At 40.9% G+C, this 13,769-nt stretch overlaps 1 protein-coding gene across 1 annotated transcript in view; it reads right to left on the minus strand.

The window, feature by feature from the left end:
* The window catches only part of LOC112317692 (sodium/hydrogen exchanger 9B1), an 80,326-nt gene extending 70,058 nt beyond the window's left edge, over positions 1–10,268 (minus strand). Inside the window, exon 1 of the mRNA XM_053922510.2 lies at positions 10,189–10,268. The gene's annotated coding sequence lies outside the window, so the exon portion shown is untranslated. The remainder of the gene's footprint in view (positions 1–10,188) is intronic.
* Positions 10,269–13,769: the final 3,501 nt, after the last annotated feature.

The raw sequence follows: 13,769 nt of genomic DNA on the forward strand, positions 1-13,769 counted from the left end.
CTCATTTTAAGAGTTCAATTTCTTGATAGAAAAACATCTTGTCAAAAGCTCTGTAAAATTATTTGAAATAAATTTGATATAAACAAAAGCCTACCTGTATAATGCAGAAGTAATAGTGGTAATCCAGGTATTTAAGAGTTACAGTGACTGTATCTTGTGAGGAGTCCTCTTATGAGATGTCTGGATAGCTAGCATAATAGAAAGAGTGGGGACTTTAAAATCAGAAGCAAACTAGTTGTATGATCTTGGGTAAATTATAATATCTCATCATCTTTTAATGGGCAAAACACCATCTACTTTTCTTACTTCATGCTCACAGCTAGAGAAAGCAGAATCAAATTTGAGAATAGCTAACCAAATCTAAGTTTACTGGAACTTGTGGCATGGTTTTTGTATAATAACAAAAAATATTTCATAGTGGTTTATGTTGCAATATCTTCTATTTGTGATCACCTCAGTTTTGAAAAATTTTGTGCTATATTTGTTTTAGTAACCTTCTTAAAATCCTTTTTGGAATGAGGCAAAGCATACATACATATATACATTCATACACACATACATATATATCTTGCAATTATGGGAATAAAGTGAGATGTTTGTATAATTCATAGCAAAATTAGGATAATCAACTGATAATTTTTATTATAAGTATGCAGCATTATAGTCATACATAAGCTTTACTTTTAAAGTGATGGATTTAGAGGATTTTCACTGGTTTTTATTAGAATGTCTCTTTGGCCCAGCTGGTGTAGCTCAGTGGACTGTGTTCCAGCCTACGAGCCAAAGGGTCGCTGGTTCCATTCCCAGTCCAGGCACATGCCTGGGTTGCAGGCCAGGTCCCTCGTAGGGGCGTGCAGGAGGCAGCCACACATTGATGTTTCTCTCCCTCTCTTTCTGCCTCCCTTCCCCTCTCTCTAAAAGTGAATAAATAAAATCTTTAAAAAAAGAATGTCTCTTTGATCGCACATATTAATAATGGACAGTACGGTGTTATAAAAAGTGTGGCAGTGTAAAAAGCATAGGGCAAACTATGCCCTGTGCTTTTAATATGCTATATAATATTGAGTGAATTTCTTGTCACTTCACCTCTCTGTACCTCAATTCCAAACCTGTAAAATGGTGTCTGGAGGGAGGATGTCAGGTGATCAAAGGCCTGGGTTTGGGGGTTATTCCTTCTGAGGCAATGTTGTGCAATAGCGACATCTAGTGACTCCACCACATATCATTCAGCAAAAATTTGTGGACAATACTGTCCTCTAAATATGGGTGACACACTTTGTGACTTAGCTAAATACTTTAAAATCATTTTTCATATCCCCTCCCCAACTATAGATTTTAGAAATACCAATTAAACAGCAGCATTAACAATTGGACACACAATAACTGATATAGCCTTCAAAACTCATACAGAATTAAGTTCAACTATTCTTACATGAGACTGAAACTTTTTTCCTTCCATTGAAAGCGGCAGGGCTGGAATTTGAATTCAGGGGTGTTTCAATATGTGTTACATGCCTTTTAGGCACTGTAATGGACATTTACCTTCTATTTATTAAATGAATGCTAGGTAAAGCAAATTCATCATTATTTGTGTTTGTATGTATTGCTTTAGAACCTCTGGAATTATTGCTGCCTGTCAGATAAAGAATTAAAAAAATTTAATTTATTGATTTTAGAAAGACAGAGAGGAGGGAGGAAAGAGGTTTGCTCTTCCACTCATTTACGGATTCACTGGTTGTTGACTCTTGTATGTGCCCCAACCGGAGACCAAACCCGCAACCTTGGTGTATGGGATGATGGTCTAACCAACTGACTTACCAGGTCAAGGCTAAAGAACTTTTTCTTGAGTTTATACCAAAAACCATGAAGTAAAAACAACTACACTATATCTTTCTATTTTTTTAAATTTTATTTTAATTTTGTATTGTTATTCAATTACAGTTGTGTGCCTTTTCTCCCCATCCCTCCACCCCACCCCAGCTGAACCCCCCTCCCTCCCCCACCTCCACCCTCCCCCTTGATTTTGTCCATGTGTCCTTTATAGTAGTTCCTGTAATCCCCTCTCCTCACTGTCCCCTCCCCACTCCCCCCTGCCCATTGTTAGATTGTTCTTAAGTCTCTGGTTATATTTTGTTTCCTTTTTTCTTCTATTTATTATGTTCCAGTTAAAGGTGAGATCATATGGTATTTGTCCCTCACCGTCTGGCTTATTTCACTTAACATAATGCTCCACTATATCTTTCTAAACAAATAAATTTGAGAGCTATATCCACAAAGAGACTATTCTTTATAAAGAGCATTAAAACTAAATCACTTTTTTAAAAAGATAATGAATAGCTGGCATTATTATTTAATCTGAAAAATACAAATCTTGGCTAAACTACTACTACAACTCAAATTGACTTTGCCACTGTCAAAATTCCCATATAGTATTTAGTGTTTGTTCTCATTAATGAGATACTATCTTGAATTTTTACTATTTTCGGGTTCATATATCTTGTTTCCACAATATAGCATTAAGATATTTCAGGGTTCAAAACATTTCAGAAATTTATATGGAACCATAAATGACCCCGAATAGCTGCAGCAATTTTGAGAAAGAAGAACAAAGCAGGAGGGATCACAATACCTGATATCAAACTGTATTACAAGGCCACTGTAATCAAAACAGCCTGGTACTGGCATAAAAACAGGCACATAGACCAATGGAACAGAACAGAGAGCCCAGAAATAAACTCAAGTCTTTACGGTCAATTAATATTTGACAAAGGAGGCAGGAGCATAAAATGGAGCAAAAACAGCCTCTTCAAGAGATGGTGTTGGGAGAGCTGGACAGCTACGTGCAAAAAAAATGAAACTCGATCACCAACTTACGCCATACACAAAAATAAACTCAAGATGGATAAAAGACTTAAATATAAGTCGTAACACCATAAATGTCCTAGAGGAAAACATTGGCAGGAAAATCTCAGACATTCCACGCAGCAACATCCTCACAGACATGTCCCCTAAAGCAAGGACATAAAGGAAAGAATAAACAAATGGGACCTCATCAAAATAAAAAGCTTCTGCATGGCTAAAGAAAACAGCACCAAATTACAAAGAGAACCAACAGTATGGGAAAACATATTTGCTAATGCTACCTCAGACAAGGGCCTGATCTCCAAAATATATAAAGAACTCACACGACTGCACTCCAGGAAGACAAACAACCCAATTAAAAAATGGGCAAAGGACTTGAACAGACACTTCTCCAAGGAAGACATACAGAGGGCCCAGAGACATATGAAAAGATGCTCAGCATCACTAGCCATCAGAGAGATGCAAATTAAAACTACAGTGAGGTACCATCTCACACCAGTCAGAGTGGCCAACATAAACAAATCCACAAACAAATGTTGGAGAGGATGCAGAGAAAAGGGAACCCTAGTGCACTGTTGGTGGGAATGCAGATTGGTGAGGCCACTGTGGAAAACAGTATGGAATTTCCTCAGAAAACTAAAAATGGAACTGCCCTTTGACCCAGCAATTCCGCTGCTGGGATTATACCCTAAGAACCCTGAAACACCAATCCAAAAGAACCTGTGTACCCCAATGTTCATAGCAGCACAATTTACAATAGCCAAGTACTGGAAGCAACCTAAGTGCCCATCAGCAAATGAGTGGATCCAAAAACTATGGTATATTTACACCATGGAATTCTACACAGCAGAGAGAAAGAAAGAGCTTATACCCTTTGCAACAGCATGGATGGAAATGGCGGTGAGGGACAAATACCATATGATCTCACCTTTAACTGGAACATAATAAATAGAAGAAAAAAGGAAACAAAACAAAATATAACCAGACACATTGAAGTTAAGAACAATCTAACAATGGGCAGGGGGGAGTGGGGAGGGGACAGTGAGGAGAGGGGATTACAGGAACTACTATAAAGGACACATGGACAAAATCAAGGGGGAGGGTGGAGGTGGGGGAGGGAGGGGGGTTCAGCTGGGGTGGGGTGGAGGGATGGGGAGAAAAGGCACACAACTGTAATTGAATAACAATACAAAATTAAAATAAAAAAACACTAAAAATATTTTTAAAAAGTATATAAAAAAGATATTTCAGGGTTCATAGCATGTTATATATTCTTGTCTTTACCTTCACACCAAACACATGGTTTTTCTTACTTATGCAATAAAGTTACCAACTCACCCAGAATCCAAGCCTCTCCATAGCATGGCCTGAAACCATTTTGTCTGCTTTCTCTCTAATTCTGTTGACCCTGCATTTCAGTCAAATTAGGTAAACTGCTAATTGTTCTGCTATGCATTATTTATTTGCTTGAAATTCCTTCCTGCTGCTTAAGTGTCATTCACAGTAAAGCTTCCTGGAAGGCACATCACAGAACTGGAAGTCATCTTTCCCTTCTGAATTGTCACAGCATTTTGTCATTTGCTCTATCTTCCTTCTACCTCTCTGGTTTTCCTTTCTTGGTCTTTTTTACAGGCTTCTTTTCTCCTATCTATCCCTGAAATACTGGAGTTTCTCAGGAGTCTGCCTATGCTCTCTTATCTTCTCTTCTTACTCTATATACTTTTCTTAGAAAATTAATTTTACTCCAGGGCTTCAATTATGGCCAATATGCTGATGAGCCTGACCTAACAGAGCTCTCCTGAAATTCTAACTAGCACATTCAATTACTTATTGGATATTGCTACCTGACTTTCTCTATAAGCGTCTCAAGATCAGTATATGCACAACTGAACTCAAGACCTTTCCCCATGGAGTCTATGCCTCCTTCAGAGAATTCTTGTCTCGCGGAAATGAAGCCACTATCTATTTAGTTGCTCAAATTAGAAACAGAGGAGTCATTCTTTCTCTCGCCTTCTCCTTCCCTGCTGACATCCAGTGAGTTACTAAGTCATGTTATATAAGCTCCTAAATATTTAAAATATTTGTCCACTTCTCTCCATATAAATTGCCACTCCTCTAACCCAGGTCATTAGCTCTCCCCGTCCCCAAACACTGTGATGGCCTTCCACCGTTGTCCCCACATCCAGCCTTGGTCCTCTCTATTGTAATTTCTACAGTGTAGAGTAACCTAAAATGTGGGGTGATTATCCCCATTTCCTGCTTAATACTCCTTAATGGCTTCCCATAGAAGAAAGACTCCTTAAACTCAGCTTACAGAGCTCTTTGCATTAAGGGATAACCTTGTCCCTATCTCCTCATTCTTCATTTGGTATTCTAAACTGCAGCCATCATAAAATTTAGTTCTTCAGCCCTGGCCTGCCTCATATCCCCAAAACTTTACACATTCTGTATCCAACCCCTCACCCTTGCTTTTTGCCCTGATAACTCTGCATCAGTTTAGAAGTTATTCTTGCAGAAGCTCCCTTCAATATGCATGCACCCTTACGAGAGTGTCCACCCGTTGTCACAACATGCACCCCACTATTATAATTGCTTGTTTAACTATCATCATTATTCTATTTGACAGATATTTATTGGAAGTGGTACTTCTCCTCTGTATGTAGAATTAGTTGATACAAGGTATTATGGAAGCATATGTGGTATGTGTGAGAGGGTCCAATTAATGCTTCTTAGGAGTTTCCATCTATATGCCTACTAGCTTAAACCAGTGCTGATTTTGTAGTCATTTGTTTTTTTTTTTTAATTACCTAACACAATAGATGGTAGCTGTATAGTTAATCTCATTAACTGCTGGATTTTAAACACATACAAAAAGTTTCACACTGTAAGAGGCCTCCAGCCAGCTCTTAGAATTTAGCAGAGTTTTTCTTTGATATCACTTTGGAAATAATGGACTTTAAAAAAGTGAAGAAGTAGACTACTATAGTGAAAAATATGGGACACTATCAGGACAGTGTGATTAATAATTCTACCACTTGCCTTGGCTGGTGTGGCTCAGTGGACTGAGTGCCTGCCTGTTAACCAAAAGGTTGCCAGTTCGATTCCCAGTCAGGGCACATGCTTGGGTTGCAGGTCAGATTCCCCAGTAGAGGGTGCATTAGAGGCAAACACACATTGATGTTTCTCTCTCTTTCTCCCTCCTGTCCCCTCTCTAAAAAAATAAATAAATACAATCTTTAAAAAATAATTCTACCACTTACTAGGTATTCAGCCTTGCTCAAGCCTCTTACACTCTCTTATCCTTGGTTTTCTCATCTAAAAAAGGGAGTTACAAAATCAAATGAGATAAGAGAAGATAAAAGCATAGCACCAAATGTAAAGGGCTATCCAAATATTGTCTATTATTATTGTTATTGGAGTGAACATGGATCAGATCTCCCTGTTACTCGTCACCCCAGCTCTACAGGCAACAAGATTTCCAAATTTTGTCCTTCATCTTCTTTTTACCATTTAAAGGGTAGACTTTGTACTTCAATAAATGTATATTCATAAAACTGGTTAAAAAACCACAAAGAGACAAGCCAAAAAATTTTAACAAATAAATACTATAGGGACAAGAGAGACAGAAGCAGGTGCTTATGAAAGTCTAGAATTTGGATATATGAACCAAACAAAAACAAAAACAAAAACAGGTCACTTAAAAAAAAAGTTACCTGGAAAGCTGGTGGCACAAGAGTAATACTCTGAACTATTTCTCAGTAAAATGATAACTCATTGGGCTCCATGAAAGAAAGTCAGAATATCTAAGTTCAAGGACTAGTCTAGCTACTAACTTAACCAGTAATCTCTCCATCCAACACTCTGGTCTTTCAGTTCCTTGATCTCCTTGGCTCGTATTATCTTTTCTTCTGTCCTATCTCAGCCAGCCACTCACAAGACCACAAATCTCAAATGGCTACTCAGTCCTGCCCACCGTGCTTCTTCAATATTGCTATAGATTGAATGTTCCCCTCAAGTCCGTATATTGAAATCCTAATCGCCAATGGAATGGTATTGGGATGTGGGGACTTTGGTAGGTGATTAGGACATGAGGGCTTATTTGGTGCTCTTATAAAGGGGACCCTGAGAGCTCCCTTCCCCCTATCAGCTATCTGTGCACCAAGAATCGGCCCTCACCAGACGCTGAATTTGCCAGCATCTTGATCTTGGGCTTCCCAGCCTCTAGAACTGTGAGAAAGAAACTCCTGCTGTTTATAAGCAACGAGTCTATGCTATTTTTGTTATAGCAGCCTGAACAAAGACAAGTATTACTAATGGTTATCTCTGAAATGACTATTTTCTCTTTTCTCCTTAAAACTCCTATCCAAACATTCCTCCTCTCCCCTTACTGATCTTGCCCCATACTTTATACTTGAGGAAAAGAGAATAAATGTCAAGCAGAGACTCTCTCCGTTTCTGACCACTAAATCTATCCACGTGCCTGCATCTCTACCTACTACTGCTGCCTTTGTTCCCTTTACTATAAATTTCATGTTCATGTTCCCAAGCCAACATCTCTACATGTTCCCTGGATCCCATCTCCCCTCATTTTCTCAAAAACTGTTCTCCTAAAATATACATTCTCTCTTACACTGTAATTTTTTCCTCTTGACTGGATTATTCCCATTGGCCTCAAAATAAACTTACATATCCTTGTCTTTAGGAATCTTATTTCGACCCCATGTATGCCTTTATTACCTCCATTTTCAGATCTTCTTCACAGAAAAATATCTTGAGATGTCTACAAGTGCTACTTCCATTTCTTCACATCACATTTGCTTTTCATTGTGCTTGTCAGGCACATAGCTACTATGTGTTGCTCCGACGGTCAGATCTCTTTATTTACGCTCAGCATGTTTTAGTATCATTGGCTATACTTCGTGTCTTTAGCTTTTAAGTCACCACACTCTTGGGGTTTCTTCCCACTTCACTGGCTATGCCTTCTCCAGGTCCTTTGCTTGCTTCTTTTCCTCTGCTTTACCTCTAACCATTGGCCTGCTCTCTGAGAAGACACTTTCCCTCGCTAGTTTTTTCCATATGATGATGGCTCTCAACTTCATACCTTTGGTCCCTTACAAAGAAGTCAAGACTCAGAACTTACATTAGATTTCTAATAAGCATATCAAACTTAAGGTGAATAAAATAAAAATACCCTCCTACCTCCCACACACATTTTCTTCCTTAGTCTCTTTCGTTTAGTATATGGTATAGACACCCCTCTACCTCTTCTCCTTTTTTTCTCACCTCTCTATTCAAAACATAATCAAGCCTGTGGGCTCTTCTCAAAGTATAGCTTATCTCCCTCCACATCTACACCACTTTATCCCAAACTACTGCCTCGCCTTCCTGGTTTCTGCAGTTGTCTTCTGTACTAATGTTGCTCCTCAACTCCTATGATCCATTCACTATGTAACAGGCGGAATAAACCTTTTTACAATATAAATGAGATTATATCACTCCCTTCCAAAAAACTCTCTACTGATTTGTTACCCACTTCAAATAAATTCCAAACTCACTCCATGACTAGGTCCTCATGGACAAACGAAGGCCATACAAGATTTGGCCCTACCCCATCTCTTCAAGCTCATCTTGTACCACTTTCTCTACATTCCAGCTATAGCAGGGTCCTTGAAAAAGCCAAGCACTTTCCTACCTTAGGACTTTTGCGATGGGAGTTCCCCTTACCTGCAGTGTTCTGTTCCCAAATACTTCCATGGTTCACTTTTTATTTTTTATATTACTGAAGTCTCAGCAAAATGTCAGTTCTTCAGAGGCTTTCCCTAACCACTCAGTCTAAAGTAACCCCTCCCCCAATCTCTCTCACTTTACACTATTTACTTCTTCACTACATTTACCGTTATCCATAATTTCTTTGTTCATATATTGTTTACCTGTTTATTTTCTATCTTCTGTTTAAGCTCCATGGCAATAGGAACTTTTAGTCTTTCTTACCATTGTATTCATAATGCCTGATGAAGTAGTAGGTTCCCTAAAAATATTTTATGAGTGCCTATCCCTGAGGAAGTCACTTGATCCAGCTCACATGTGGGCTGACTACTGCTGGACTTAGCTCCAGGCCCAGAGAACACACAGGCAAATAAGGCATGGCTCCCTATGAATCTCAACCATTCATTCCCTCAACAAATATTTGCTGAACGTATATTATACTGTGTCCCAGACCTGGAACATCTCAGTACCGTTCCATCTCAGTGGTCAGTTTCCTGTTCTGTAAAATGGAGTTTTGTTAAGCATCTCTATTTCACAGAAGTGTATAAACAGGATGAGTATGAAAATAATGTACAAAATGTGAAGTGCTATAAAAATGCTATTTTATATATTACTATTACTACACCTGTCTCTTTCCTTTTGTCTGGTAATGGGCAGGAGGTCACGACACCGCAGAGCCAACTGACAAAAACAGCAGTATAAATTTTGATACAGAAAGCAATAAATAGAAATGCCCTTTTCAGAGGCACATAGTAACAAAATGTTTGAGAGCACGAATTCTTTAGGTGTGACAGTAATAAGTGTTAATTTTCTCCGCTTCTGTTGCACAAATAACAGTTCTGTGTAACTGTGTGGAAAATCAGGAAGCGGGCTGTGGCCTCCTTGGTGACCCTCATGCCCGTTGCCACTCTCCGGCGCCTCATCGCCCCTTCCTGGGCTGCAAACAAAGGCACACCTAGAGGAAGGTCAGGGGCCTGTCAAGGGCCTGCAGGGCCCTTGTAAGAACTCCTCAGTGGTGCGCCGGACGCACCGGTGTGTGCGACGACCGTCCTTAATCCTTCAAGAGCGCTGACCTAAAGTGCCCGTCCGCTGCGGTAAAGCCAACAGAAATGGGCGGGGCTGAGGGGCGTTGGGGCGGGGGAGGAGAGACTTTCCAGGATCAGCAACCATTACTGGAATGCATCTCTACTTATGAGCAGCATGTGAAGGATCTGCAGATATTCACCGTCTGTACAATACTCGGCACTTAATAAACTTAATTTTGAAGTCAGTCTTGATTGACCTGTCTTACTTGCAAGTAAAATGAGACACAAGAGGAATGGAGAGAATAATGAAGCGAGAGGTGGGAGGAGGGAGGAAAGAAACGTTTCGGGGGCGGGGGGACGGAGAAAAAGGCCTGTGGCTGTTCCCCCGGAGTCTGACCACGGAGCAGAGGTTTGCTCCCTTTAACTGAAGCGTGAGGGAAGGCGTTCCCGGGGGCTACCGGAAAGGAATGACCGCGAGGGAGGACGGCCTAGTGCCCTCCTGGAAAGGGAGAGAGTGGAGAAAAATGGACCGTACCTGCAATTCTTTCAGCATACCCCACCGGCCCTGGTGCCGCCCTAACGCCCAGCAACCGCCGCGGACTTCCCGCGTGCTGCTCTAGGCAAAACGCCGTGGGCTCATCCTAAGGTGGAGGGGCGGGGCGTGCGCGGGGGCGGGGCCTGCGCAGGGCGGGGCCTGTCGGGCGGGGGCGGGGCTGGTGGCCGCAGCGCGTTTAAGTTGCATTGAGGCTGCCGCCGCCTTAGGGACACTAGACTTGTGGGGTTCTCTGGACCTTCTGGTGTGTGTTTTGGTCTGTTCAACCTTTCTCTTTTGGATATTGACCTATTGAGTTGTAAAGGTCCAGGCTCGTAGTTGATGACAGGGCCCTTTAGCCAAAACGTAGCGCCAGCGGCTGCACGTGCCAGAACTAACTTGTGGCAAGTCAGATATTGTTTCCCGTTAAATCAGCTTAAATACCGTAAAAGAACATAGTCTCTGGGGTCACGACTGTCTGGGCCCGACGTTCAGCACTGCTACTTTATAACTATGGGACTGCAGGCAAACGTAATCTCCCTGAGCTTCAGTTTTTTTCATCTGTAAAAAATGGTGGTGTGAATTAAATGACGTGTTTGGAACAGGAATTGGTACAAAGTAAACACTCAATACACTATTATCAATATAGACTCTTTGGTTTTTTCCCCCGCATGAAATCTCATATGGAAAGCTTCATATAAAACAAAAGAAAACATAGTTGCTCTGGTTGAAGGTGGGCCCAGAAGCTTTGGATTCTCAGTCCCAAAGGTGGTCTATAAGGTTTCTCTAATGGAATCCCCAAGCTTCCTAAGATATAGATGAAAACAACTTATTGGAGAAAGGCCAAAGTTCTTAGAAAGACAAACTGCCCTTCTCTATTTTTACTCCAAACAACTTTTACTTCTGCACACACTGTATTCATCTCGGTGTCCATGTCTTTCCCTAGTTACCCCATCTATTGGGAGTGTTCTGTTTATTTTTTTTTTAAATTAACGCTTTATTTATTTATTTTTAGAGAGAGGAGAAAGGAGGGAGAAAGAGAGAGAAACATCGATGTGAGAGAGAAAAACAGTGATGGGTTGCTTTTCATATGCACCACAACTTGGGGCAGGGCCCACAACCTAGGTGGGTGCCCAGACTGGGAATCGAACCCGTGACCTTTCTCTTTGTGGGACTACATTCAACCAGCTGAGCCAGACCAGTCAGGGTTCTTCTCCTTATTTATCATTTAAAGTCTGATTAAAATTACAACTCTTTTGTGGGTGACCAAATAAGAAATTTTCATTTTATTATAATCCCTTTTCACCTTCAGCATATCTCAGCTATGTGCTTGGACCTTTACAAATCAATATGCTGGTGTACATATCTGAGCAAGGATTAAAAGTTATTTTCTGCCCTGTTTTTGGAGTAGACAAGGTCTGTTGTGATTATAAGGCTTATGTGATTTCTTTATGTTATTATAAGGAAATGCTTTGTTCTCATAGTAGCAAAAGGAAAGGCGGGAGAGTTCCCAAGCATCATGAGAGGAGAGACAAAGGGTAGAGCTGTGAAGGAGGATCTTGAGGGGAGCCTGATGCCTCCAGGGCACTGCTCTGTGCCCCAGATACAGCCTTTTATGGTGTATGGGGTGATGCTTCAACCAATTGAGTAACCTGGCCAGGGTCACTATGTCTTCTGATTGGAGCATTTAAGCCATTTACATTTAAAATGATTATTGATAGGTACATATTTATTGCCATTTTATTCTTTTAACTATATTCCTTTCTCCTCTTCTTCCCCCTTCTTCACTTCCTTCTTCTTCTTCTAGAAGGCCCTTTACTGTGTCTTGTATTACTGGTTTGGTGGTAACAGATTCCTTTAGCTGGGTAAAGTAGTCTTGGTTGTAGGTCCTTGCTTTTCATCACTTTGAGTATTTCATGGCAATACTTTCTGGCTTTGTTTTTTGTTGAGAAATCAGCTGGCAGTCTTATGGGAGCTCCATTATAGGTAACAGTCTTTTTCTTGCTGCTTTTAAGATTCTCTCTCTTTAAACTGCCATCTTAATTATGATGGGTCTTGGTATGTGGGCCTCTGTGGGTCCTTCTTGTTTGGGACTCTCTGAGGTTCCTGGTCTTGTGTGTCTTTTTCCTTCATCAGGCTAAAGAAGTTTTTATGATTTCTTCAAGTAGGTTCTCAATTCCTTACTTTCTCTTCTCCTTCTCATATTCCTATCATGTGGATGTCATTACACTTCATGTTGTCCCAAAAATCTATTAACTATCCTCATTAAACATTTCTTTTTGTTGCTCTGTTTTCTGCTACATTGTCTTCCAAATTGCTTATTCTATCCTCTGCTTTATCCAAACTACTATTTATTCCTTCTAGTGTATTCTTCATTTCAGGTATTGCATTCTTTATTTCTGACTGGTTCTTTTTGATGGTTTGTATGTTCTGTTTTTTTAATGCTTGCCTTATTTTTGTTGAAGTTCTCATTAAGTACCTTGAGAATCCTTATAACCATCCTGTGAACTCTATGTCTGGTAAATTGCTTGCCTCCATTTCACTTAGCTCTTTTTATGGAGATCTCTCCTGGTTTTTTTTTTTCTTCATTTTTGTATCCCCATTTTGGCTGCCTCTTTTTTGTTGTTGTTTTCTATTTATTAGGTAGATCTACTATGACTCCCTATTTTGGTAGGGTGCCCTTATGTAGTAAGTGTCCTGTGGGACCCAATGGTGCAATCTCCTTGATCACCTGAGCTGGGTGCTCCAAGAATGTCCCTTGTGTGGGTAATGTGGGCCCTCCTGTTGTAATTGAGTCTTGATTGCTATTGGCCCATTTGGGTATGGTATCAACCCTCAGGCTAACTGACTATGAGGATCAACCACCACAGTGTGCAACTTCTGTTACAGTGCTGACCAAATGGAGCAGAATTTGCCTCAGCAGGGTCTGGTGCCTTGTGGGATCTCTCTTTGGATACATCACTTATGAAACTAAATGGATCCTTCTCTCATGTTGTCTGGGCTGGTCACTAGGTGTGCTGTTCTGGAGCCTCTTGGTGGGGACACTGGTGTAGACCAATATCAGACACTGCCTGTGACTGGCCCTGAGCAACATGATTGGAGCTACAAAACAATCTACAGTTTGTGGTTTCCTCTTCTGGGCCTGGCTGTGTGGGGTAGGATGAAGCTGTGCACCAAGGCTGGGTTTTATTATTAATGGGCCTGAGGACAGATCAACAAAAATCTCAAAGAACCCCTAGATCTGCCTCAATCTGCCTCCACTTGCCAGTTGTCTGTTAGGCTCAGTCACTGAAAGAGCCTCTGGAGGCACTTCTGTTGCATGAAGTAGGTTCTCAATGAGTCACCAGGTAGGGGTGAGTGGTGTTCATCAGACTGATACAGGTTCAGCCAGCACTGGGTCTGAGACCACACAGCAGAAGTTCCAGGGCATACCAAGTCTAGCTGCCAGCAGCAGTGTGTTTACACACCTTTGTGGTGGATGGGGTCTCAGGGAGTCATCAGGGTAAAGCCAGCAGAGTTTATCAGGCCCGAACAGACTCAGATTTGGCCATCTGAAGACAGGGCTCTGCACAAGTAGGGTGTGC

Source organism: Desmodus rotundus, chromosome 4, assembly GCF_022682495.2.
Source record: "Desmodus rotundus isolate HL8 chromosome 4, HLdesRot8A.1, whole genome shotgun sequence".
Taxonomy (NCBI): Eukaryota; Metazoa; Chordata; class Mammalia; order Chiroptera; family Phyllostomidae; genus Desmodus; species Desmodus rotundus.